We start from the raw sequence: 26212 nt of genomic DNA on the forward strand, positions 1-26212 counted from the left end.
AAACCCAAAATCCAGCACTGCTGCCAGAGGGCAGCCCACTACCAGCTCCATGGACCAAACCAGCAAGAAACAGGCTTTCACATTGAGTGATTATCACCCACCACACAAGCAGCCCCTTCGTACTGTAAGCGGGTTGGGCTGCTAAACCAGGATGGGTTTCCCACTCATCAGGCTGCCAGATACAACGCTAGCCCAATTCAGCCAAGGTAAAGTTATACAGTCAGAGAGGAAGAGCCAGGGCCTGACCATGACCAGCTTTTGCCACATGAAAATATTGAAACAGAGTGCTTTATTCCAACACTGTTCTCTCTTTCTTGGCGTTATAAAGCAGAAATACTACATGGCCTGGCAGTGGTCCATTAGCATATGTATATATACCATCACATATGTATTGCCATTCAGTTGCGGTTTCTATCGGAGCTTTTCTCTCCAGACACTTAATAAATTGAATAATTTTTATGTTAAGAACATACGAAAAAGACATTTATTAAATAAAGACCCTATAAATTACAGACAATGAAGAGCAGCCCATTAATGGTTTGTTATCTCTCTAGCAATCCTCCAGGAATAATTGTGTGGGCACACCAGATCCAAGACTAGTAAATTCTCTATTTAGGTCTCAGATTTGAGACAAAAAGCTTTGTGAAGACATATCTGCAGACAGCTCTCAAGCCTGGGTGTGCTCCAAGCCACCTCAAGCATACAAGACATTACTGCTAAGGTCAGCAGGAGCTGACATTGCTAAAAGGAGTTTTGCTATAGCTCTTTTTCAGTTGGCACAAGGACTTGGTGCTTGAGGCTTGATACCAGTTGCCTGGTTTTTGCCCAAACAGCGAGGTGAGGGCAAAGGATGGGACATACCCGCACTGATAGGGAAGTTCAGGTGATTGCAAATTGCCAGGATACCACATCCAAGGTACAAAAACTGCTTGACAGCTCCTCAACCTTGTAATTCATTCCTTTTCTCACAGCTGCAGAACGTGTATCTCACAGCAAAACAGATCTTCAGGGCAATCTGCTTTCAGAGTTCAATACCACATAGCACTAGGGATGCTTAGAGAAATATAAAAGACAACTGGACATATTTACAGCATCATCTCCTGACCAAAGTACCCAATTAATGATTAAAATTCATACATTACAGCCAAAAGAAAAAAGGCATTTAAATCAATTTACCTGTGTGCTCGCAGTCACATTTCAACCCCATACAGAGATTTGTGTAATGCTTGTTATTCTACCAGAATTGATTCATGTCTTTTTACTTGGTTCATTTTAATTATTTGATTTCCCTGTATGGGTGAGAAGTATTTATAATACCATCCAATGCACCAACAGATCAAGCAGGTCACACCATCCTGGGGAGATGAAAGATTCTTCTCTCTAGAGAAAAAGCCACATTTAAAGCCAGGGAATTGTCCATTTCTTAGCACGCTCTCTCCTGACTATAAAAGGGAGTGTAGGGAGTTTAACCCTACAAACACCCCCCAGGCTTCTCCTGTGTTGTCTGAATATGCGCATACAAGTTTGAGTGCTCTGGCACTGCAGCTGTGACACATTTTTTCCATAAAGGTGCTCATACTACAGAACAGCAGCAGCAAACACTGCAGTGGACATACCTCCAAGTCCTTCCCCACAGCAATGGGATGAAGTCTTCATGCTATTGAAGTTCAAAACAAATTCGTCAGTGACTGCAGTGGGGCTTGGATTTCACCCTAGTTTTAAAGGAATCTCATTTTTGGCTGGCACAATTTCAACTCTTTAATTCCCAGAAGCTCAACCACAAATCCCTCTTCTCCTCCCACACAGCTGCTCCAGAACTCCCTGAGCTCCTCTAAGGCAGCAGCTGAGCAGGCTTCCTCAGGAAGACACAGGGCTTTGCTTGCCGGAGATCCCCATCTCCCCAGACCATCTCCCAGCTCCAAAAAGCCAATTTGTAAAAATCTTCATATTGATTAAGAACAGACACTCCCTGTGAGCTTACCAAACCTCCACCCTCCCCAGGCTCTGCACATCACGGCCCACAGCGACTCACTCATTGCTTTTCCCACACCACATTCAAGGGAACACGGGCAGAACGGAGCATGTTGAACCTGGCATGGGCAGGACCCCTGAGACCACTAGCTGTGAGAGGAGTCCTCAGCCTAGGAATGTGCAGCAGTCCCACGAAGCCACAGCACTGGGTTCTAGCTCAGAGCCTGACCCTCCCCCAACATTTGTTTTTAAAGAAAGCAGGCATTAGAAACAGATAAAATGATCACAATGACAGAAAGAAGATAAATCAAGTACTGTCCAGCCAATAATTAAGAACCCTGCCTTTTGGTTTCCCCAAGTCTTACAAATACAGAGCTTATCCCAACCATCTGGCCATCAAGCACAGAGATGAGACAAACAGCCTAACAGAGGGATAGATTTCAGAGAGCAACAAAACAGAATTTAATATGGCAAATAAAAGATTGAATGCAGCCTCCTGAGAAAAAAAGTGTCACTGTGACTAGGAGGAGAAAGGAATGGAAAAGTCAATAGAGGTTTTCAAACCAAGAGCCTAGAAATACATCTACCAATCATCCTCAGGCATTAGCACATTCATTTTAGGTGTCTTTGACAAAATCTGGTAATCCCAACAAAGCAAGCAGTTGGCAGGTCAGGAAGACAAAGGCACAGCATTGCCAGTAGGAGCAACTGCCCCCCCCCCCCCAAAAAAAAAAAAAAAAAAAAAAAAAAAAAAAAACACGTTTTTTGCTTGAATGTGGCTGGACATCGCATTGGTTACAGCAGCTGTTGGTTTGTTCATGAACCAAGCACAGCACTAGCTGGCAGGTCATGGAGGAGTTAAACCCTCTTTCTGCAGAGGCTCACCATGTACTTTACACTCAGTCACCCACTAACTGTGGAAATACTCCAATGCACGTCAGTCTTTAAGGGATGGGGGACTCTATGCAGCTCTGTCTGCTAGAAAAATCAAAATTCCTGGGGCTTTTTTTCTGGCCAGTCTCATTACTTTTTCCTCATGGTGCAGTAAAGCCATGAGAGGTTTCAGTCAGAAACTGGGGCCATTAAGCACTAAATACTGCTACACTCAATAGCAAAAAGACAACCTTTGACCGGAGTACTTCCCTCCCTAATATGATACATTGGCACAGGGAGAGTAACAAAATCTTTCTGGAAGTCCATAGATCCCTTAGGAAGAACAAGATGAGAAGATTTCATAGTTAAAAAAACATAGCACACATTGTAGTAATACACAGAAGTCAACTCTTAACTGTTCTGTTACGATCATAATAAGCCTCCCAAGCCAACCCAGTATCAAGCAACACACTCCAGTTGGGCACTGGCAGGACTTCTTCACCCCTTATGTACACAGTAGGGCACTGTGCCACCTCTGGGCCCCAGCCCCTCATCCCTGCTGTGTTACATCAAGGGCTATCTGCTGCCATGTCCTTGCTTCACCCTGAGCCACACATAGGAAAAATAAATAAATAAATCTACCCATGGTGAATTTTCTGTCCCTTGTTGGCTTTCACCCACCCAGCAGTACTTATGTCCAGTCAGGGTCTGTCAGCTTGGATCAGACCATGAATTCTTACTAGACATATGAAAGATCCCCACAAAATTTATTTTAATAACTTCTGCTTCACAGATGTTACACATCTTAAGGCCCCCATCACGGCACAGCATTCGGCAGGGAGCTGCCACCTCATTCAACACACAACAGAACAGCAAAAGTCATCCTGTCTGAAGCAGAAAAAAAACAAACATCCAAATCACAAAGCACATCTAAATAGGACCCACACAGCAGCTCCCAGGGGCGAGACAGGGCACTGAGCCCTCTATGAGTCACAGCTACCTGTCTGCGTGAGTGAGGGCAACTGTCCCCAGAGCCTTCGCTCAGCAACATGGTGACCAGCCCCCTGGGATGCTAACCCCCAAGGCCGCTGAAGCAGTGTGGAACAGACTTGCCTCAGGAAGAGCCTGCCAAAAAGCACAAGCCAACATGCAGCCCCACAAACCCTGGGCTCCAGTTACCAAACCTGACTCTTTCTGCAGAGGACACCCCCACTGTCACAGAATCACAGAATTTCTAGGTTGGAAGAGACCTCAAGATCATCGAGTCCAACCTCTAACCTAACACTAACAGTCCCCACTAAACCATATCCCTAAGCTCTACATCTAAACGTCTTTTGAAGACTTCCAGGGATGGTGACTCCACCACCTCCCTGGGCAGCGTCCCTGCAGTCCCATGTGCAGAGCAGCCCTCTGTTGGTTCAGTGCCTGCTACCTTCCCTGTTTGGAGCTTTGCTACCACTGAGGAGGTGATTAGGCCCTTCCTGAACCCTTTTCAGGCTGCTGCCATTAATGTGCCCCACAAATGTGTTCTACCTCACTTGCCAAAAACATACAAGAGCTATAAAAGATGAAGCCATCCTTCAATAGCTCCTAAAATGACTTTTGCTCCCTTCCCTATAAAGCTGCAACATAAATTAGGGCAAAGATGGGCTGCTAAGGGAAGCTCCTTTGTCCCTGTTACATTAGAAGAGAAACATAATTGTTGGCTTTCCATCAGCCAGCAGGAGCAGCGGCTACAGTGCCATGCCAAAAGGATTAACACCTCTCTGTACTTCTTTGTGGACAGCTATGATCTGCTGTTCTCCAAGTCAGTGTTTCTTTATTACAGCATCTATCAAAAGAACACCATTCATTGTTTAGAATATGCTCCTTATTTCACATTGGAAAGGGAAAATGATAGGAACACAAGGGCTCAAAGTTTGGAAGATGAAAAGGAAAACACAATAAAGACAGTCATCTTTGAGCTTACGAGACTGTGACATGTCACAGCTGTAAGCACTGAATCATCTCCCCGGTATACCTTGTGAACCACTTCCACTTCAAAAATAAAAATAAAACGTTAGGTTCCTTTATGTGCTTGACAAATTCTGCAGTGCATGGCATTGAATTGTGTCACATTATCTCCCTCACAGGTGACCTGGGAGGAGTTTTTGGAAAATCAATTTCTGTTTACTTTCATATGTTTTTCACAATGGATAAATAAAGTCCGATGGATCCTTCCCTCCCTCAAAATCTCCTTCCGTTCTCACCCACTGCCCTCAATCTACTTTATTTCTCAACAGTATTAGGAACATTGAATACAGTCTCACACCTGTATATTGACTGGACTCACACACACATTGTGATGTGTTCCAGTGGATGGAAGGACTAGGGACATCAAGCCAAAATTCATCTTTTCCATTTAAGACGTTTAAGAGAGCCCAGTATTACAGCTGCCTCACAGGCTAACAGTCAGCTCCAATGCCTCCTGTCCAGCCAGCCACAGCAACTTTCACAGCTTCCTCAGGTCCTCCCCTGCTGCATGGCTGCTGTGATGTCACACCACACTGGCCTGCAGGCAAAGCAGCTACTGTTGTACAGAGCTATGCATATGCCCACTGGTTCAGCTTTTCAGGGCAGGAACTACTTCAGGTGGGGTACTAGGCAATAAACATCCAGGGTGAGCCTAGGGGTTCTTACTAGGAGTGACAGAGCTGACACCTGGAAGATTCCTGCCTTTGCTTCCAAGGACACAAGCACACAAAAATCCCCCAGTCCAGCACAACATCCAGAAAGTGGAAAGTTTGCAACTTGTATATTTCACCTAGACCTTAGGCTTCATTATTTTTGTGTCCATATGACTGTGAGGTAGAATTGGCCCTCTCTCCATCAGAGGTTTCAGAAAGACAAGGTCTGAATGCTCACATGGAACCAGTGACCATCATGATGGCCCAGCCTTCACTCTAACAGCAGCAAAAAGGACTTCTCCAAACCCCTCTTGCCCCAAATCCAATAGCAACAGGATGGGCATATCCTGAGCCTCTGCAAGTGTGTCTATAGAAGAAAATAATCTGCCTTGATACTGAAATTTTGAATGACAATGAATTCACCATATTCCTCAGCAAAGGATTCCAGTGTTAAGCACTCCTGATGTTAAAGGTGTACCTTTTTGAGTCTGTATATTCCCACCTCAAGGCATAGGGCTGCATTATGCCTTTCTTCACAAGGACAAAAAGCATTCTACTATGAAATATCTGCTCCTATGTAAGTAGGTGCAAACTGTGAGCATCCTACAGAACCTTAGTTTGTTTGATCCAAAGGCATCTACCAGTGTTTTATGTGCTCTCACAGCTGCTCTGCACCTGCTGTAACATCCTTCTTAGGGGGGTGAACACCAGGACAGCATCACAGCAAAACCTAATCCAGTAATTCCCTATTCTGAATGAATGCCACTGGCTGGTAGCCTTTTCCAAGAATTAAAAAGGTGCAAAGACCTCAGTCATTTAAATTCAAAACTTGCTCCTTTACACAAGAGCAGGAAGCCAACAGGGTTTATGAGGTTGGGTGGGCAAGTGCACTCAAACCCTGAGTCTTGGTCTGTTTCCTCAGTGACTTGCATTTCTGCTCCTCCCTCATTTCTGCTGGAGATGAGCAAATTTCGAGTACTGTGTTCAGTTTTGGGCCCCTCGCTACAAGAAGGACATGGAGGTGCTCGAGCAAGTCCAGAGAAGGGCTACGAAGCTGGTGAGGGGCCTGGAGAACAAGTCTTACGAGGAGCGGCTGAGGGAGCTGGGCTTGTTCAGCCTGGAGAAAAGGAGGCTCAGGGGTGACCTTATCGCTCTCTACAGGTACCTGAAGGGAAGCTGTAGCGAGGTGGGGGTTGGTCTGTTCTCCCACATGCCTGGTGACAGGACGAGGGGGAATGGGCTTAAGTTGCGCCAGGGGAGTTTTAGGTTGGATGTTAGGAAGAACTTCTTTACCGAAAGGGTTGTTAGACACTGGAACGGGCTGCCCAGGGAAGTGGTGGAGTCACCATCCCTGGAGGTCTTTAAAAGACGTTTAGATGTAGAGCTTAGGGATATGGTTTAGTGGGGACTGTTAGTGTTAGGTCAGAGGTTGGACTTGATGATCTTGAGGTCTCTTCCAACCTAGAAAATTCTGTGATTCTGTGAAATTTGGGCTGTTTGAACCTGCCAGCTGTCCCTGTTAATTGGAAGGCCTTTGGGCTGCACCTTCCCTGGGATCCAAGTCACCCACACTCAGTGCACTGCTCCCCACCCTGCCACCATGCCCAGACATTCAGCCTTGCAGCAGCAGTCCCCGACCTTCTCCACTGATAAGTACAGGTGTATCCAGGTCTCCCTAGTTTTGTTTGCAGGGGCAGCTGCTGTCTCTGTATGGGTTTACCCTGGTCTAATCAGCAATAAACAGCCTAGAGGCACAGACCCACTTGTCCCCACACACCGTGAAGCGGGGAGCTGCAGAGAAGGGCCTGGTTGCTGCTGGGTCACTAGCCCAGGGCTGCCCGCAGAGCATGGAGGGACTCCCCCGGGTGACTGGCTGAAGGAGTTCTGAGAGCCAGAACAAAGCCCAGAGCACTAACTATCTAACTGGTAATTACTTTCTGGTGAAGACTGAAAAATGGGTCATTAAAACCATATTAAACCATTTTCATTAATACAAAAACCTGATTTACATTTTTTTTCCCACAGAGCCATTATGTTCCAAACACACTGCACGGATGATTTGTTTAATCACAACCACATGGAATAGCAATTTTAAGGGCCTGTGACAATCACTTTTTTAACCAGGAAACCTGGTTTGCAATAATTGTCATGCTTTCTGTTAGCCACCTTTCCCACTGCTGTCATAAACCTGCTTCTTTCTAAACACACTGTCTTCCTAGTTGCACATAAAAGCAGCACAATCCACTGATACAATTAATAACACTGAATATTTAGGTCAACGTCAGTTCTATTAATTTTATCTCTTAAAGACTCGCACATTTTCTAAACAAGTCTAGCCCTTTGGGGGGTTAAACTGTAATTTGCAGTCTGGTTGCAAGTCCCTATCACATAATAGATCAATTAGGTTGAACACTCTAGTATATTAATCTTATTCACACATAGTAAAGGCAAATATGGCTAATTACTGTATTACAATATTGCCTGCTTTTCCCAAATATGTATTAAGGAAAAGGGGAGTTTATTACATTGAATTATCAAATAAAATTATCTTGATATTAAATTGACAGTGAAGATGAATGCTTGTAGTAATCCATCTTTTTTCCCCTTATATCAATATCCATTGGAAGATCTGTTTATCATTATTAATGGGTTGGATCTTTAGAATAGACTGTTTCATATCAAGAACTCAACATTTCCACTTACAGCAGTTTCATCATGGCATTCTGTTAAACAGTAGCTCAATTTCTTTTACAATATCTATCATCTTTACATTTATATTTTCAGGTTATGAATTAATGGGTATGATTTCAGTGACTCCAGAGAAATGCACGTAGTTATCCAAGCCTATTTTCTGTAAGTCTCCCTGCAAACTTGCATGGCCAGAGGGCTTGCCTCTATGACAAAATTAATTGAACTCAATTTTCAAAACTACCAAGTTGATCAAGATTGGCACCACATCTGAGTGGACAGTGGAAATGAGAAAGAGTCATGGTCAGCATTAATTTTACCTGAGGAAAGTTGAGGTGAGCCTGATTGGGACTTGTCCTTGTCTGCACTCACCAATTAGCAGGTATCAGCTAATTCCATCCATGGGCTCATAATAAAATGGGACAAAGATGTACTGTAAGTAGTCACCTAGTCTACCTCAAGGCACTATGAAAAATGAGTTTAGATGCAACTACATATCCTATCAGAGACCTAATTCTACTCCATATTCTGTCTCTGATCTGCTGTGTGACCAAGTCACTTCTTCTCTTTCCCCTCCATGGTGATTTCCACCAGCCCATCTCACTTCATTCCCACTCAAGACCCCAGAAGGCAGGAATTCCCCGTCCCACCTGCGTGGCACCTCCTACAATGGGTCTCAACAGGAGCTGGTGCTCTAGTCATTACCGTTGTCAGATGTTACACACTATTAGTAGCAAAGACAGGACACAAATTAAAAGGATGGTTTGCTTAGAACTTCCTTAATGGTTTGCACATTTGAATCTTCCAGCAATAGCTCACAAGCTGTGAATTCGTTAAAGTGGAAACCAGGCCAATAAAAATAAAGACAAAAAACTAAATGCTTCAGCTGCTGCAACAGAAGTCTTGTATGAAACACCTGACAAAAATGTGGAGATTAATTTGCCCATATAACAGACAGTAAACTCAACAAAAACATTACTTAAAAAAAGGGTGCTATTTCCTCCACCTTGCTGCAGCATAAGGAACAGCTTGGATTTCCAGACTCATTTTGTGGGACATCACTGAAAACAGGTTCTTTGTTTTTTTGAAGAATATGCAAGTGTTCATGTTAAGCACCTACACATCCCAGAAGCCAGTTGATTTAAGACTGCCTCAACACCACACAGAACATGTTGGTGTGAATATTTACAAGGTTCCATATACATGCATGCTCCCACATGCAGGAAGGAGGCACAGCCATGGAGGATGCACAAACCAAAACATTGATTTCCTGTCTTTGGCTGACATCATTGGTTTACTATTTGCTGTTGGAAACATCCTTGCTTGAAAGTGTTTACCAGACTTCTTGTATCTCTTCTCCACAAGCTTTGGGAAGACAGGCTATTCTCAGGTGATCCACAAAATAAAACGTTCCATAATTGATTCTGCTGACCTTACAGAACTGCATGCATTATAAATTATTTCTGCCTTGAAAAACATTAGGATGTAGTCTGAGGCTACTCTTGGTCTTTTCCACTCATGACTGGAGCTGTTCCCAGCTAAAGCTGCTTCAAACATGGAGCTGTTCCATAAGCAAATCTCATTTCTAGAGTGATTCATCAAATGTCAAGGAAAGCTGGGGTTCTCCTTCTCCCCCCACAGGCCTTCAACTTAAAACCCTCCCTAGATTTATTTATTTTTATTGACTAGCAAGTCTAAGGAGTACATGGCCAAAGATACTCAGATGTTTGCTGTGGAAGACCCAGAATGCAAGTAACAATGCAGAAAGCTTTTGCTATTTGTTTACTTATCCTATTTGTTTACAGAGGAATCTGATGATCTCTGCTCTCGCTTTACTAAATATTGATCATTCGCTTAAATCTGTACTGTTCTTTCAAAGAGTAATCTCAAAAATAATCAAGTCCTAGAAAAAAAAAAATGTGTAAAGAATCATTTTTCTCCTCAATTACACCAAACTGCAAAAATTAATAGTGTAATCATGTATCATACTGAGCAAAAGCTTAATCTTTCTGTGGCAGAAGGATGACCTGCAATAGGGTTATTGTCTTTATAGTGTCAGAAGTTCCAAAGGACCCAGATTCACCCCATTTAAAAGAACTCTAACACTTGAGGATTCCTGAAAACAGGATAGTTTCTCCAGGAGAACTTCCCAGACATGAGGGCTACATTTCCCACTTCCCAGAGATACTTCTGCTGGGCAACAGCAACCAAACATGTACAGCAGCACTCAGCAATGAAGAGCAGGACAAAGTGGCTGTAGGAGCTGAAATTTACTTACTTCCATCACTGTCCAGGGTAAAGAGTAATCAGTTCCACCAGATTTACATTTTTATACAAGAATGCGTGCTCTCTTCTATAAAGAACGCATTTGGGGAACACCAGAGGCATTCTGCAGCCACAGGCATAGGGTTCGCTAACATCAGAGTCGGAGAACTATTAGACTTGCAAGCTTCTGCCATGGCTGTATTCACTCTTGTATACAGCATCTGTTTTCCTTGAAATTTGGCATTATTTGCCTAACCCAGGTAAATCAATTCTACAGTGATGAGTGTCATTGAGCCTTAAACTCTATGACCAGCCAGGGATGAGCACATCCACTAAGTCCTTGGCCCAAAACAACCACAAGCAGAGTCTTATGAGCAATGTACACCTGTTAGAAATTAACTGGTTTAAGAATGACACTTTCAATTTTTTTTTTGTGCGGTTTTACAATTAAAAAAAAACCACTTTGAAAAGTGTTAATTTGCAGACCATTTGCTTATGACTTAGGATCTCCAGGTCTTTCCTCATATTATATTTTTTCAATGAATGTGAGAATGAAACAGGAAAGACACAGGCATGCAAGTTGTTGCTACTGAACATTCACATACGCAGTTTTCCGAATTTACCTTTGCTCTGCAGGAGTTCTGCATTGCATGTTATTTTTAAAAAATACAAACAACCATCAATACAGCAAGACTCCAAAGGAGACAAGCAGACCAATAATCAGGAAATCAAAGATGATTCATACAAAACACACAGGAGATCACTTGGGGGATTTTGTAAAGTATTCTATAGAAAAAAAAAAAAAAAAAAAAAAAACAACTTTCAAAGGAAAGTTAAACTAATGTGTATGTTGGCAAGGAACTGTAAGAGTTAACGTTCTCTTCCTCCATTAAGCACATCAAGAGTGTTCTTTTCCTAATGAGTTAACCTCATATTATTCAAGTTTAATGGGGACACATTTGTTTAACCCTATAGCCTCAGGAGTCAGAATTTCTGGTGTTAATTATATTGCATATATGCAGACTGTTGGTTGGCAGTGTGAAATGGCAACTCCTGCTAAACCCTGAAACTCTGAATCTTCAGTAAGCCTTGCTCTGTGTCACAGAAGAAATACACCCAAAGGTTGTAGTTCCCCACAGTTCCTGGAGATCCAGACCTTGCCTTCAGCACAGGGCTGTGAGCAGCAAGCTTAGCACACACCTCTCTTCCTACAGCTAGTTTGGACTTGTGCAAATTGAACAGGCATGGGGCTGCCAGGAGAGTGCTTCACAGCAGCAGGGCAATGTTGCCTTTCCTTTGTTAGGAAAGGGAAGTTATCCAGACAGATCACACACAGGTGTAGAAATTCCAACTGGGACTTCCAATGTGAACTCAAATGTGTGCACGGCACACATCTCTGCTCAAACATCCCTACCAGTTTCGTTTTTTCCTTTCAAGACAGAATTATTTAGCACCAGGCCTCTCAGGAAGAGCAGGGCCCACACTGTAGCACCACAGAGCTGCTTAGGCAAGCAGCCAGCCCAGGGGATCAGGAACCATTAAATCTGTCAGAGAAAGAACAGGGATACTTGTGGCCTGTATCAGCTCTGACATGGGGTCAAGCTTCTTTCTTCACACATTCCAGCTACTTCACTTAACAGTACTGAACAGAAAATGCAAGGGCTCAGGGATGAAGACTTATGCAACTCTTCCAATGATTTACTAGAAAAGATTGGACAAATCCCTTTTCTTTTCCCATTCTTCACATCTCCTACTTCTAGGGAGTACAACACTTTTTCATGGAGCTGTCTTTGTCAAGGCAGACAAGTGCAGAGTTTCATATCTATCTTCACACTGCTGACCTCACAAAAAAAAAAAAAAAAAAAAAAAAAAAAAAAAACATCTGATCCTGTGTGGGCCTGAAGACAGTTCTTGTGCCTCCAAGAACTTAAAAGAAAAAAAAGAGAGAGAAGGCCCAGCAGAGCAAGGTGCTGTAGATCTGTTTCCAAGATGCCTGAGCTAGAAGTAAGACTGTCCCAGAGCACAGTGACTGCCACCCCACAGCTCACTCACCAGGGCATGGATATATGATCCCAACTGACAGGTGAAAGGGGATGTGCATGAGATATGAAAACACACACCACATCAGACAGTGCCAGTTACAGAAAGTGGAAGGAAACAGCCTCCTCAGAAACCTCCTCCCTTACTTTTTGCAGATAAAAAGATGACAACTTGGTAAACACAAAGATCTTTAAAGCCAAGGTTACACTGGTTATTCATTTGTCTGATGACTGTGCAGACCCAGAAGAGTCTAACACCTGTGATAATAACATAGTAGATATATGAATGGAAGATGTAGAGCGATATACACACAGCAAGCTGTAGCAGTTTCCTAAAGCCAGTACTTGTTATCCCAACAGGAAAAAAGCACATGTAGTGGTCACAAGCTGGGGACAGGGGACACACAATGAGTAGGATATTTCATTTTTGTTTAAACTGACTTGCATCACAAAACAAAGACCTATAGTTGTCTTTGGTAATGTCACAAATTCGGCATCTCTCTTCCACCTTAATTCTCTGCCAAATCTCAGCACTCAAAAGAAAGGAGGCTATTTGTAGTGAAACAGTAGTTAGCAGGAGGCTGATTTTCCATGTCATAATATGATAATTTGAAAGGACAGCAAAGGAGAACAAGTTGGTATTAAAATGGGAGATCAGGTCGAACTGCCTCCAGTATATAGCAGCACACAAAATGAATTCCTCTGGATCAAGGAAAATGCTGTACTTTAATCTCTGGAAGCCAAACTGCACCCTGCAGTTGTATCCTCCTTCACCATTTTAAGCTGTATACAGGATCACCCAGGAAAGCCAGTCAGAATAAGTTTAACATTTTGTTTCCATTCCGAAAGATGGATGGTACACACACAAGACTATTTCAATCAAATTATGGAGATGTTCCTGGACCTGGAGATGCAAGACTTGTTCAGATGCCCACCAGCATAAACAGATGAGAGCTGCAGGTCCAGAAGCTCCTTGTGACCACCACAAGAACCCACTGTACTTCCACTCACAGATCAGCTGAGTCTACCATAACCCCACTGTTTCCACTCTGCTTACTGCAATGAATAAATATATCAATAATTAACAGAAAGAAAGAAAGATCATTTGCACTTCTGTAGGGCTGTTCCTCCAAGGAGCTCGTTAACAGCACGAGAGCCTTGCAAGAGCCATTGTTCTCCCATTTCACAGACAGGGCTCTCCACCACGTCCAGCAGTGAAATGCCACCTCTGAGGACCCTGGGACAACCCACTAGCAAGGACAGGTTGATGCTGAACACCCATGCTCCACCCACTGGGTAGCACTTCATCTAAGGGAAAAATGCCAATAGCACAGGCTGCCTTACCTTCTCCCTTAAAAGCAATAATTTACTGTAAAGCCCAAGAGACTTGCGAGAGAAGCAGATTCCTTTCTGTTGTGCAATACTATAGTAAGACAAGGTTTTTGGGGTGGTAGGCAGGGTTGAGCACCAGGGAAAATTGGTTATTTCTAAATAACTGTACAGCCATGCATGGCTTGTGAACCATGGTTAATTTAATACCCACACGTGCTCATTAGAGCTATTCAGGCGCCCACTGCAATCAGCTTGTTTACACTCTTATCAATGACAACTTTCAGATTATTACTTTAATTAAGAAAGCTCCTTCATTCGTTGGGATTACCAAAACACTTTCTCTTCCACTGGGGAAAAACAAGCAGTTACTGGAAGATGACAAGCTAGTCAGTGCAGCTGCAAGGCACAGTGTGGGGTTCATGCCTTGTGGAAAAAGGCAAGGAGACAACACCAGATTCCTCTGCCAAGAACAGCAGAAAACAGGACTGTGATAAACTGGGACAGACTAGCTGTGGGTGGCTTTGTGGCCTGCAGTCAGCACCCAATAAGCTTGACAGCAAGCCCTGTGGCACCATGTTCACTTCTGAAGACATGTCCTGTCAGAAAGAGCCCTGCAGCATCTTTCTAGCAGGCCCTGGTTCTCCCAGCATTTCCTGAGTGCCCCACACAGCATGGCACAGAAATGCTGATGCTCAGACATCCCTGAGTTGTCTCTGTGGCTGGACTATTGTCCTCATACATGCTCTGCTAATTGGGGGCCAGGCAGGATGCAGCTAGATCTGCCTTCAAGCACAGCCCTCCTCATGGTCTTCCCATGTCAGTGCCCTTGGGGACCACAAGCACAGCACTGTTGGTGCTGTACTGCTGGCAATGTGGGAGTGGCCAGGAACACCCTGCTCCCAGAGCCTTAAGGACTGGGTGCAGCAGGGCTCAGCCACCATAGGGGCATCAGTGGCTCTGGGCATAGCAGCTGCCTCACTCCAGCACCCACAGAAGGGACTCACCAAGAGCAAGAAGATGCATGCAGAGGCAGCAGCGACTGCCAGCTGTGGCCAGGTCCCAGCAGTGACATGCTCCCAGCCCTGCAAGCCAAGAAGCAGTGAGCAGGCCCGGATCCTGCCAGCTACAGGGGTGCCTCCAGCCCATCAGAAAGAAGCACTGGGGCACCAGTTCCTCATTACCTCCTTAAGGCTCCTCAGAGGCATTGTCTCAAGAGAGAGCTCTCCAGTGATGTCAGCAGCATCAGGGCAGCAAGGATGCTAGCCAGGAGCAATCTGTACCCACCATCAGCCATTGCTGCTTCCTCAGGCCCCACATACCTCAGCACCAACCCACTGGTGACCCACCAATAGATGAAAGTTTAATTTGAGTTGACCTGATTTTATCACAGTAATAATTCCTTACATATCTTGCTAGACACTAAGTTCACAACAAAACTGCTTGCAAGTCAAAATTAGTATCCAATTATCTTCAGTTTCTGATGGAGTAGTGCTCAGCTGCAAATGAACAACTGATTAACAACTGGTTAACTTCACCAGCATTTCATAACATCTTCAAGTACTATCTCTCAGTGGCATATGTGCCATTATTTCCCAGGAGGAGATTTTAACATTGTTACCATTATATAGAGCTAAAAAAGCTGTGTTAATAAAATACATAATTGAAATGTATCTCCTCTTTTCATACTAAAAATCTATAAAACTTCTGCACCTAAATATTTTTTGTATTGTACAGTTGTAACAGTTCCCCTAAACAAGCTTCAAACTGACACAATAAATCAGTATATTTCTTTAGTGGCTATTTCTGTAAAGGCAGTCATGTTAATCTAGGTTATGGCATCTGACTACAAAGTATCCTACAGATTGCTTTTATACATTTGCCAAATACTTTCCAAAATGCGGCATGGAAGAAGTAATAGATAAAGACCAAACACTGGGGAAAAAAATAAAATAAAATAAAAAATAAAAATATTTGTCTATTTTTCCCAGCTCACCAACTCTGTTTTTTTCCATGTGTAGTTCCAATTTTCCAGTATTAATTTTAAAATCCACTTTTCCCCCATCCTTTTTTTTTTTTTTAATTGAAGCCTCAGCTAGCAACACAGAGGAGATTCTCTCACACCCTCAGCAGACACTGTTATTACAAGTTGTTGAAAGAAAGAACCTTGTACAAACTGTTGTGAACAAAGAAGTTCAGGTCTGAGCAGGCTCTGCGCAGCCTGGATATGAGCAGAAGTGCTTCAGCCAGCCACCAGTGCCTCTTCAACCTCATTTTCCTCTATGTTATCCAAGTTTTGTTCTACAAACTAAAAGCCAGAAGCAGCTAAATAACTGACTCCATTTCCCTCCCTTTACAGATTTTTGCTCATCTTTAATGCTGACACAGAAGTCACTGAACTACCTGGGCAAATTCTGCTTTGCTGCTCCAAACCACAACAGCTTGAACTCAGTAGTAAAACATCCCCTGATTTTAGCAAGCCTCTGTTTCTCTCCACACTAAACAGCAACTGTTCCAAAGAATTCACATCCTCACATCCCAAGGGAGTAAGCCAGAGGCCCTCATGGAGTATCAACTTATGGAGAAAAAAAATATATATATATTAAAAAATCACATTTGTTCTCTGAACAACCAAGCCCTGTCAAAATCTCTTTCCAGGTTACTGGTAAGTGGCCACAGTCTCTTGAAAATACATGTCTATGCTAATATTTCAGAAAAAAAATAGATCCTGGAGAAGCCCACCATAGATAACATGCCTATAGCAAGGCCTGATGTGCTAAGGCCAAACAGATTTGCCTTTCAGGGCCCCATTTGTCTTCAGGAAGCACCCTAGACCTGTTATCTCTAGCCCAGGACCTACACTGATATTCAAATAAAGCTCTTCTCATTTCAAGGCTGTCTCTTATCATCCATTCCTTGGATCAGGGCTTTGTACTGAATTTACAGAAATTACAGTACAGCCTCAGGTTAAGGAGCACTGAGCAAGAGCAGAAAAACAGTGAAGCCTCTTGCCTCCCTCTGTGAGGCAGGAACCCTGCACAGATCTCCTTTCACCTGCCTCCCCTGGTACCTGCTGCTGGGAGGGGTGGCATCCAGCTCACCTGCTGCCAAGCTGCTGTTCCTGCAGGAAAGGCAAGATCTTCATGGAAAGACCATGTGCACTAGCATTTCATGCCTAGACTCCTTGGAATACACAAAACTTAAACAGCTTCTGAAAACTTCTCAGTTCTTTTTCAGGTAGAAGAAGAGCAGGAGTGGGTTGTCAACACCAGGCTACAGGAAAAATCCTTCCATGGGAGTTCACTAATGCCCAGAAAACAGCCCAGGATGAGTAATTCTGGTACCATGGCTTGGAAAGGGTGAACACCAGTCTGAAGACCCTGATGGACAGAACAAACAAAACAAATATAACCCATGTTCCACAACAGAACTGTCCAAAACAGTCTCCGCTGATCCAGCCTGCTCCTCCCAGTGCCAGTGGGAGCTCTGCCATCAGCTTGGACAGGATTAGGACTCAGCTCTAGATAAGTAGCTGAAGTGGAAACCACAGTACACGCGTTGCAACTGGAGACACTGGAATTGCAAGGCAGAAATAGAAAGCTCCAGGCCAAGTTATGTCTCCTTTATTCAGCCATCCTTCCTTCACCTCAAGCAAACAATTCTAGCCACAAAAACAACCCATTTGCTGCTTAGCAGATTCTCAGTTGTTGATGCTGGATACTCAAGATTCACAAGCCTTGTTTAGATGTAACTAGAGATCAGTCTCAAGGCAGGATCACAGAAGGACAGACCAGGCAAGACAGCCTGACACTGATGTCACCAAAGGGAAAATAGGGTAGCAAACCAGTGTTGGCACAGTAATGACACCAGCGCTAAGTGCAGCATGAAGACTAAGATCCTGCAATGAGAAATATTTAGATGCTGTGGGCACTTGCAGTGTCCCATATGTCCAAGTGGATCAGTGCCAGAGTAGCAGGGATGCTGCGATCCTGGCGTAGGGCTAGAACAATGCAGGGCACAGACAGAGCAAGGGCTGGTCATTAAAGCTTGAATAGGCAGAAAGGAAAAGGAATCTCCTAATCATTTCCTTTAGCCATCTCAGCTCCCCTCCCATCCTTCCACCCCATCACCCCCGCCTCCTGGCCTTTTGAAGATGCTTGCTAATAAGTGTTAACGAGTTGCCTGACAAAGGAAAGGAGGGGGAGGGGAACGACACTGATGAGGAAGAAAAGGGACCAGACATAGGTCTGGGAATGCCACGGTGGATTCTGGATGTAAAGCATCCCTGGGACAGGACCCCTGGCAGGTCTATTTCAAGAGCTGAACTCTGAAAGAGTTTTCTTTTTTTAATGTTTTATTTTTTGCACACCACATGTCTCCTTCCCTTTCTTCCAGGCCATCTGGGACACACCAGCAGCTCACACACTCCAGCTCACTCCTGTGTCAGTGCTGCCACCTTCTTCAATTCCACCACTTGTTTTCTGTCTATTTCAGATCTCTCTGATGTGGGCCACGACACAGCTGCACACACTAAAACACCCTGGGCTGCCCCATTTACCCTGTCCTTTCTGGCAGCCATAAGAACAGAACTCTCACACAGCTCATGCAAAACTCACAAAACACTGCATTTTCCAATCACCTCTACAGCAGCTGCTCCTTCCACCTTGGAAGATTCATCATCTTTGCCATACTCACACCATACTGCCTGAAATGCTAGTGTTCCCATTCCCCACAGCACTCACCATCTGCATAGAAGGACTGCAGTTCCCATCTAAGCTTTCCTCTGGGTACTGTATACTGCTATTCCTCAGCCCCAGTAGGAATCATTGACTTAGTATTTCATATCCATTTTTCACTGAACCATCACCTACGAAAGGATGTGAGACAGCAGAGAATCAGGCCCAGCATCCTTTCCCATAAAAGAGAGCTTATTCCATCCAGGTTCAGCTCCATTTGGATAGTTCCATCACACTGGTCAAACAGCCTGCCTTCCTCATAAGGAATACCAACACTAGGAGGGGGTGCCATAGAGTCCAGAGACTACAACCACTCCACTATCATCTTCAAGATGAGAGCCTTTAATTGCAAAGGATCTTCTCAGCCTTTTAAGAACAACCACTATAAAAGACTCCAGAGGAGAGTGCAAAGAATGGCTCATCTCAGCCAAGTTCATAACAGGCTGAGCCACAACTTCTTACAACCAAAACCTCCAAGTAGCAACACTGCCTCTCTAGAAGGCTTTTCTGCTAATGCAGCCTTATTTATACCTTTCCCTCCCCCCACCAGCAACCAGCTTATTTCTCCCAGCTGGCCCACCTCTACTCTCCCACAGATCACTACCTGCAGCACAGAACTTCCTCCAGCTGGTGCTAAGGGGCTGACTAATTTCTTCCCTGCCAGCCACTGGAGGTTTGGACCAGCATGTGACAACCCTCATCTGCACTTCCTCTTCCCAGTGCCTCCAAGATGAAAAAAGGTCTGGTCTGCCATAGACACATAAAAGGACCCTTCCTACAAAAGGTTATCTGCATGTTCACTTCATTTGGCTAATCATTGTCCTCATCTATATTCTGAAAAGCAAATTCAAGCTTCCAAATGCAAACATAGTTCAACTTTATATCTCAGCCCTGAGGAATCTCCCCCACTTGCAACTGTCCCCCATTGACTTGAGACCTCTCCCCACTTCTTGTGCCAGGAGAGAGAAGGCAAAGCTCTTACACCATTAGGAGATATTTGTGTCAGCTGAATCTAAGTTAAATCAAGTTACACAGCAAATGAATTTGACCTATAATTTTGATTCCCACAAAGTACAACTGAGACCCTCAACATATGGGTCTTTCTTAAGGAAGTTATTTTCTGAGAACAATAGTGAACTTGAAGAGACTGACAATGTCTCTTTAGTGGTTTGGCTAGTAAAAGAAGGTTATCAAGTTGTCCCAGGGGGATGGGGAGGGAGTGAACTCTGAACAAGACATCCCATTTTTGAACTGCCAAAAAACATCAATTTAGTATCTAATCAGATTGTTGTGTTTTTACTCGTTCATACTCAATTCATCAAGAAAAGTGGTTCATTAATCTAAAGAACTAGGCATAAAATTTATATATCGACTACTCTGTTTTATTGCCAAAGCCTACTGTACTATACTTCAGTTTTATGTGCATTATAATAAAAAGCATGTGTGAATTCTCATATTTTAAAACTGTTGTGCATCCGTGTGGTTTGAGTTAATGCTTTTGAAAACATAGTCTCCACACGATGCTATCTGAAAATAGAATCTGCCTACAATAAAACTTTAACTCTTGAGATCTGGTATAATAGCATTTTATGATAAAACAAAATCAATTTTTGGAAAAGGAAACTTTGTCATGTGCTCAGATTTTTTTTTTTTACTCAAACTTCTAAGGAGGCAAAATAAAGATATTAAAGGGACCGATTTACTGCAGTACAAAATAATTTCACCTCTACCAAAGAGAAGAAATACCTTCAACATAACAGCATGGGAAAAATTTAGCATCCCCAGTCAGATTGAATTCAAAAATTAATTCTTATATCCTATCCAATAAAGGAAGAAAAAGATATTTCAGCACCGGTACAGGTTAACATTATTATACAGTTGCATGTGAGTTCTATATACTGGGAAACTGGAAATGTGCTGTTGGCAAATGGAAGAATTAATCTCTGCATTCTTCATACATAATGAAGTCTGTAGTTGCAAGAGGATTATGAATCAAACTTTTGTTCCCATTTAACTGAATCTATTTATTGACAGCAAATATCAGCAGCAGAGATATGAATAATATCCAGTTTGTATTTTTCAGAACACCATCAGAGCACAAGACCTCCTGCAATTAATGAAAGGAAAATGAAGGTAAATGAAGCTGTAATTATTTGCGCAACATCACATTCACATTACTTATGTACTGAAGAGTAGTACTTATGTCAAATTATGGGTATGATTTTAACCATTCAGATCTCCATATTTTTTTAGACTAGCTCTGTTTACTTTGAGGATGTGCTAATCCAAGGAGCAGAATGTTTATAATGCTTGGGGTCTAACATATAAATAGAAGTGATATATCATCTTCATTTGCTTCACTTGTAAGAGGTGTACCATCTCTAGTCTTCACCAAAGGTCAAATGCAGCTTTCTTAGAAACACTGAGCTCTATGATGTTAACAGACTTAAATGCATTTTTTTTTCTGCTAAGGGAGAATTCTGTTTAACAATCAATGTCACAATATGGCCTATTGTTAGAACAAATTACCCAATCCATTAATTACATAGCTATCTTTCCATCAGCTAGAAAATAATAATAATAAAAAAAAAAATTACATACACATACTAAGTAACCTGTTGTTGCAGAATGGTCAAAATGTCAAAATGAATGGCGACGCAAACTAGTGGTGTAACTTGCTCCTGAAATTAACCAGAATGCTTTGGGCCCGTTTGTCCAAGCAAGCCAATGGTCTTCTTGTGTGACTGATTTTCAGTGACAAATCCAAAGTAGTTGTCATATTCTGAAGCCACTCACCCTGCCCTCCAGGGAAAGCCTGCTTGAATTAGTATTCGGGTCCAGGTAACAGGAGCCTGACTTTGCTACCCTCCCACCCTGGGGTGCTGAACCAGTGCTAAATCACCATCCTGATGAGTTGGTTTGGTTGTTGCATCTCAGCGCTGTTGTCATGGATGTCCTTGAATCAGGCCCCTGTTTCTCAGTTCTTTCTGTGAGTAAAAAAATCCTGCAATTAAGGACCAGAACCTGGAGCTTCCCCTTCCCAGGAGAGACGCCTGGGCTCCTGCATTCATACTGGTTAAGTACAGCAGTATTTAGATTTACTGTAGCAGTATTTAGTATTTACTGCTAGAGTATTTAGCAGTATTTAGAGAATCTAAATTAATGATTTGGCAAACCAGCCATTACATGGTGACAGAAATTCCAGTCCATGGTGACATTGTATCATGACTTCAGTTTGCTTTGAGTAAGCCAAAATAATACTCAGCTATACAAAATATGGTCATCTTCTGAATATTTCTGGGTATTCCCAAAAGAAATAACAAGCGCCATACATCCTTTTTCTTGATTTTGTTAGACTTCATTATCCAGCCAAAAAAATGCTGAAAAAACAAACAAACAAACAAGTTTTCATACAGAAAGATCAGAACAGATTAAAGCACAGATTGGATTAAAATCATTGGAAGAATGAGAACCTCATGAAAAATGAGTGTATGGTCCCCCCTGTGACAAGCTATGAGAATTCCAGCAAAGCCTGGAAAACCTTCTGTCATGTCTGCTTACTTCTGATGGATAACATGTCCCCCCCAGACATGTTCCCCTTTGGTGTAAGTGGGAACCTTTAACCCTAATCTAAACCAGGGACCTTTCACACTGCTTGGGCAGGATCTAGTCACACAGCTAAGCCAGCCCAACACTCCCCTTTACACATTCAGATCAACAGAGGAACATTATCAATGGTATGTCTGCAGGAGGAGCCACAGACATGTTCTCCTGCCCCTCAGAGGAGGTTATTAGCTGAGACTCAGCCCCACACTAACTTAATTCTTCCTGACCAAGGCTGGTCTGGGTTTAACCAGCTCAGAAAGGTGGTATATAGCCAGTATCTTAGAAAGACTTCAGTCTGTATCAGATTTGCATTTTTGGGACTGGAGCTTCCAAAGTGGCAATGGGCAAGTAATAACCTTCATCTGATGATTCCCAGCTGGGCTGACTAGAGTCACATGATGAAAACATGCTACAGAATATATACGATGGCTCTGATGTTGCTTCCCTTTGCAACCTCTCTTTGGTTAAATTCTGCCCTTATTGTTTGCTGTTAACAACTAGGATACAAATTGTTTGCAGGCATGTATTACAATCAATCTTGCTCCAGCTATGTGGGAGGATTCATGGCTCACAGAGTGCGATTGTGCAGGGAGTTCAAACACCTGTGTCACAGCACTCTGCCTCATGCCAGGTCAGGACAAATAAGCTCCAACAAATACCTGTTTTGGTCTTGGTTAATTTGTCTGTTCAGCAAAGCAGGAGACATCAGAAAGATTTAAGCATATACATAACACTAAGTGTACATCTAGGAGTTTTCCTGAATACATATCCCTCGCAGCCTTGTGATGATCATGTATGTATCTTTGCAGAAACAAAATGTTAATGAGTTTTCATCAGAATCCTTTCGCTTCACATTAAAAATACACTTTGTGGAAGTGTTCCCAGGAGAACAAGGAAGAGAGGATGGAGATTTCACAGCTCTCGGAAGGCTTTTATACAGCATTCATCCTATTTTGTCCAACTCAATAGTGGCTTTTGCTTCAACCACAAGTATACGTCACCATTGCCACTACCCCCTAAAAAGGCAGATATAGACTCACACTAAAAATGACAGCAATGAAGATGAACTTGGCTGAGTATCATGTAAAAGAGAGACAGAAAAGACTGAATGGAGGTCATAAAAGAAAAATGGTAGAGTTACCAGGATTATAAGAACACAAAAAGAGCAGAAGGCCAGAGCAGAAGGCCAAACACTTCTTAAATAAGCCCAATGACAATCTCAGATAGAGAGTACTTTTGGGCAGAGGAAGGCTGAAAGAGGATTGGGATGGGAACAAAAACTGCCTCAACATTTTGCTTAGTGAGGTGTCCAGGAGCTGGTGCATCTTATTGATAAAGATAAAAAATTACATCAAAATCATTTCTGTTTCCCGTCTTGCAATCCACAATATGCATGCCCCAGATTTTGACTAACCACCTCCTCCAAAGTAGCAGCACTCCAGAGCAGACAGGCTGAGGATGTTCTTTCTCAGCGAGCAGAAGTGACACTGACTGAAGTCTATAGACACCGAGGCCAAAGAGATTCTCTGTATTTGGATCTCAGGTTCATGCTCACACTTAAACAGGTTTCAACACAAACCTAAGGCCATATGGTGTCCTTGACTCCAGTGAGTCATATTTTACTGGACAGTCAGTGTGACACCATCCTCTGGCACTCAGCCACATCCTCGGGCTGTTCAGATCTCCTCAGACATTTGGGTCCCATAAAGAGCCAGAGATGTTTATTAACACTGTCTGGGAGGGCTGCCTGGGGAATACCCTCCACCACCCTTCCCGTGGTGGGCAGCCTGCACTTTCCAGCTATCACAGCCACCTTTGAACACACAGAAATTCAATGGACCCTGAGTTTCAGGCTTTGGGCTTGAATGAATGGCCGCAACTCCCTGCTAAATTTTCTATAACCATCACATAGGGAAATGCACCAAAAGGGTAAACACTTCACCGAATATTCCAAGGGCTTTACAGCATCTCCTGACAGGCATTAAAAATAGAAATGGTTGAAAGACAAACTGTGCTTTCAGAAAGATTGCCCGTGTTGCTGTGATGACACTGTGCAGGCAGCATCTTTCCATGCTGCCTTTCAGGCAGTCCAGCGGTGACACAGGACACATTGCCATTATTAGCAGCTCTCCGAAGTATAAGAGACAAGTTATTGTCTGCTAATAATTATTAACATTAAGAGTATGTTGTACTCTAAGATTTTTGTTTAAAATCTCACATTGTACAAATATTTTGAATAAGCTCACAACCACAGCTGCAAAGACACAGGTACTGATGTGGCACCTAAAAGTACTTCTTTGAAGAAGCTCAAACTCTAAATGTTGCCACCATAGCATGGTGCAAGCAAAGTATCCAAACTAGTGTGTATAAATCCTTTTTATTTTTTTCAGCATGAGGGACACTGGCAGCTCGATCACAGCCAGCATTGGTGGGCTCAAGCAGTGCTCTCGTTTGCTGTCTCACACAGATGAGGGTTTTGCCTCTCCCCATGGCCAGGATGCTGACTCCAGGCCAGTCTCCTAACCACGGGAGTGTGGTGCCCTCCCCACCCCTTTCCCAGCACCCTAAACTGATGGATGGATTAGATTTGTGGAGTGAACTCAGCTGCTTTTGATCTCTATTCAAGGTGCCATCAAGGGATCTTAATAGGTAGTATCTTAGCAAACACTTTAAGGCCTGAAACCATCATTAAAGAAACTCCTGATTCTCACACTTGTCTGAAAGAATAGAGGAGCAAGCTGGCTTCAAATACCAGTTGACAGATGGGAAGACATATGGACTATAGGACTGCTGATCTAAAGAGTCAGAGCCATGGTCAGGCTGAGGAAACATACATCTTTATTTTGATGTTGACCTCAAAGGGAAGAGGTCTGAGTCAACAGAAAGGGGAAAGGGCAGAAAATATCACAAGTCTGAGGCCAGGACTGCTTTGAACTTGAGGACAAATATACTAAATGGTACCAAGTTGACAAAAAGGCTTCCTGACACTCCGTGTCTACAAATTTAGCAGTCTGACCCATATAGCTGCTTGATGCATTTTCAGTAACGAGCCGAGTGAGGATCATTAACGCTGAAGCAATCTCTTGTGGCACCCAAGAAGTTTGTCATTTCTTCCAGCCCCAGCTGTTCACAGAGCTGTGTGGAGGCACAGAGGGCCACTTGGGTTGAAGCCTTTTGCCCATCTTTGCAGCGGTGACAGAAGCCCAGGATCACACAGCACCACACATCAGTGGGTCCCTGCAGATCATTTCTCCTTGTGTTCTGTATTCGTTTCTGTACTGGCTCTGTATGGAAAAACATATGACCCCTTCCAAACTCATTAACATTGCACATAGCATTTTCTATAAAGCTCCCCCTGGGACATTTAACTCTATTCCTTTCCAGCACTGAAAAAATGCCCAGGATAAAGTTTACACATTTGGAGCCTTCTGCTGAATTTCAATGGCTGTGCGAGGAATCCGTGAAACAAATGAAGAGACAGATATCCTATTGTCTTCCCAGAAAAAATGCAGGGCCTTTCAGTTCACTGGCTTTCTTCGTGTCAATTTTTTATCACAAGTGTGCACTGATGAAACTACTTTAATGCAGTCTGTTCCAAGAGATTAAATTGAATGTCTGTGCAGAGTTTCAGTGCTCAGCAGCACAGCACGGCAGCTTCGTTTCACATCTCTGGGACACTGGGCAAGCAGAAAAATAATTGCAGACTCAGAAACGATCAAGGAATGTATCCCGGCTGCAACAGATGCTGTATTAAAAGGAAAGACAAAAGCCGAAGTGCATAATGAATTTAAAAAGATTTCTCTATCAAACATGTCATTTGTTTGAAGGACTGAATTGCTGGCATCAGATGTGGCAGATCAGCTTGTTACCAAAGTGAAACATGAGGACTGCTATGCAATGGCAATTGATGAGTCAATTGAAATCACTGATGTTGCTCAAATGCGCATCTTCATTTAATATGTCAATGGTCAGAAGTTAACCAAAGACCTTCTGTTTTTGTCAGCACAGAAGCAAACGAAAAGCTACAAAACGCAGTGTG

At 43.2% G+C, this 26212-nt stretch overlaps 1 long non-coding RNA gene across 1 annotated transcript; it reads right to left on the reverse strand.

Annotated features, from left to right (window-relative positions):
• Positions 1-11152: 11152 nt before the first annotated feature.
• On the reverse strand, positions 11153-19384 carry LOC118166509. Its single transcript, XR_004750538.1, has 3 exons — positions 19172-19384; positions 16933-17211; positions 11153-14916 (listed from the first exon to the last, which is right to left on the reverse strand). It is a non-coding gene; the product is annotated as an uncharacterized LOC118166509 (long non-coding RNA).
• Positions 19385-26212: the final 6828 nt, after the last annotated feature.

The sequence above is a fragment of the Oxyura jamaicensis genome, chromosome 4 (genome assembly GCF_011077185.1).
Source record: "Oxyura jamaicensis isolate SHBP4307 breed ruddy duck chromosome 4, BPBGC_Ojam_1.0, whole genome shotgun sequence".
Taxonomy (NCBI): domain Eukaryota; kingdom Metazoa; phylum Chordata; class Aves; order Anseriformes; family Anatidae; genus Oxyura; species Oxyura jamaicensis.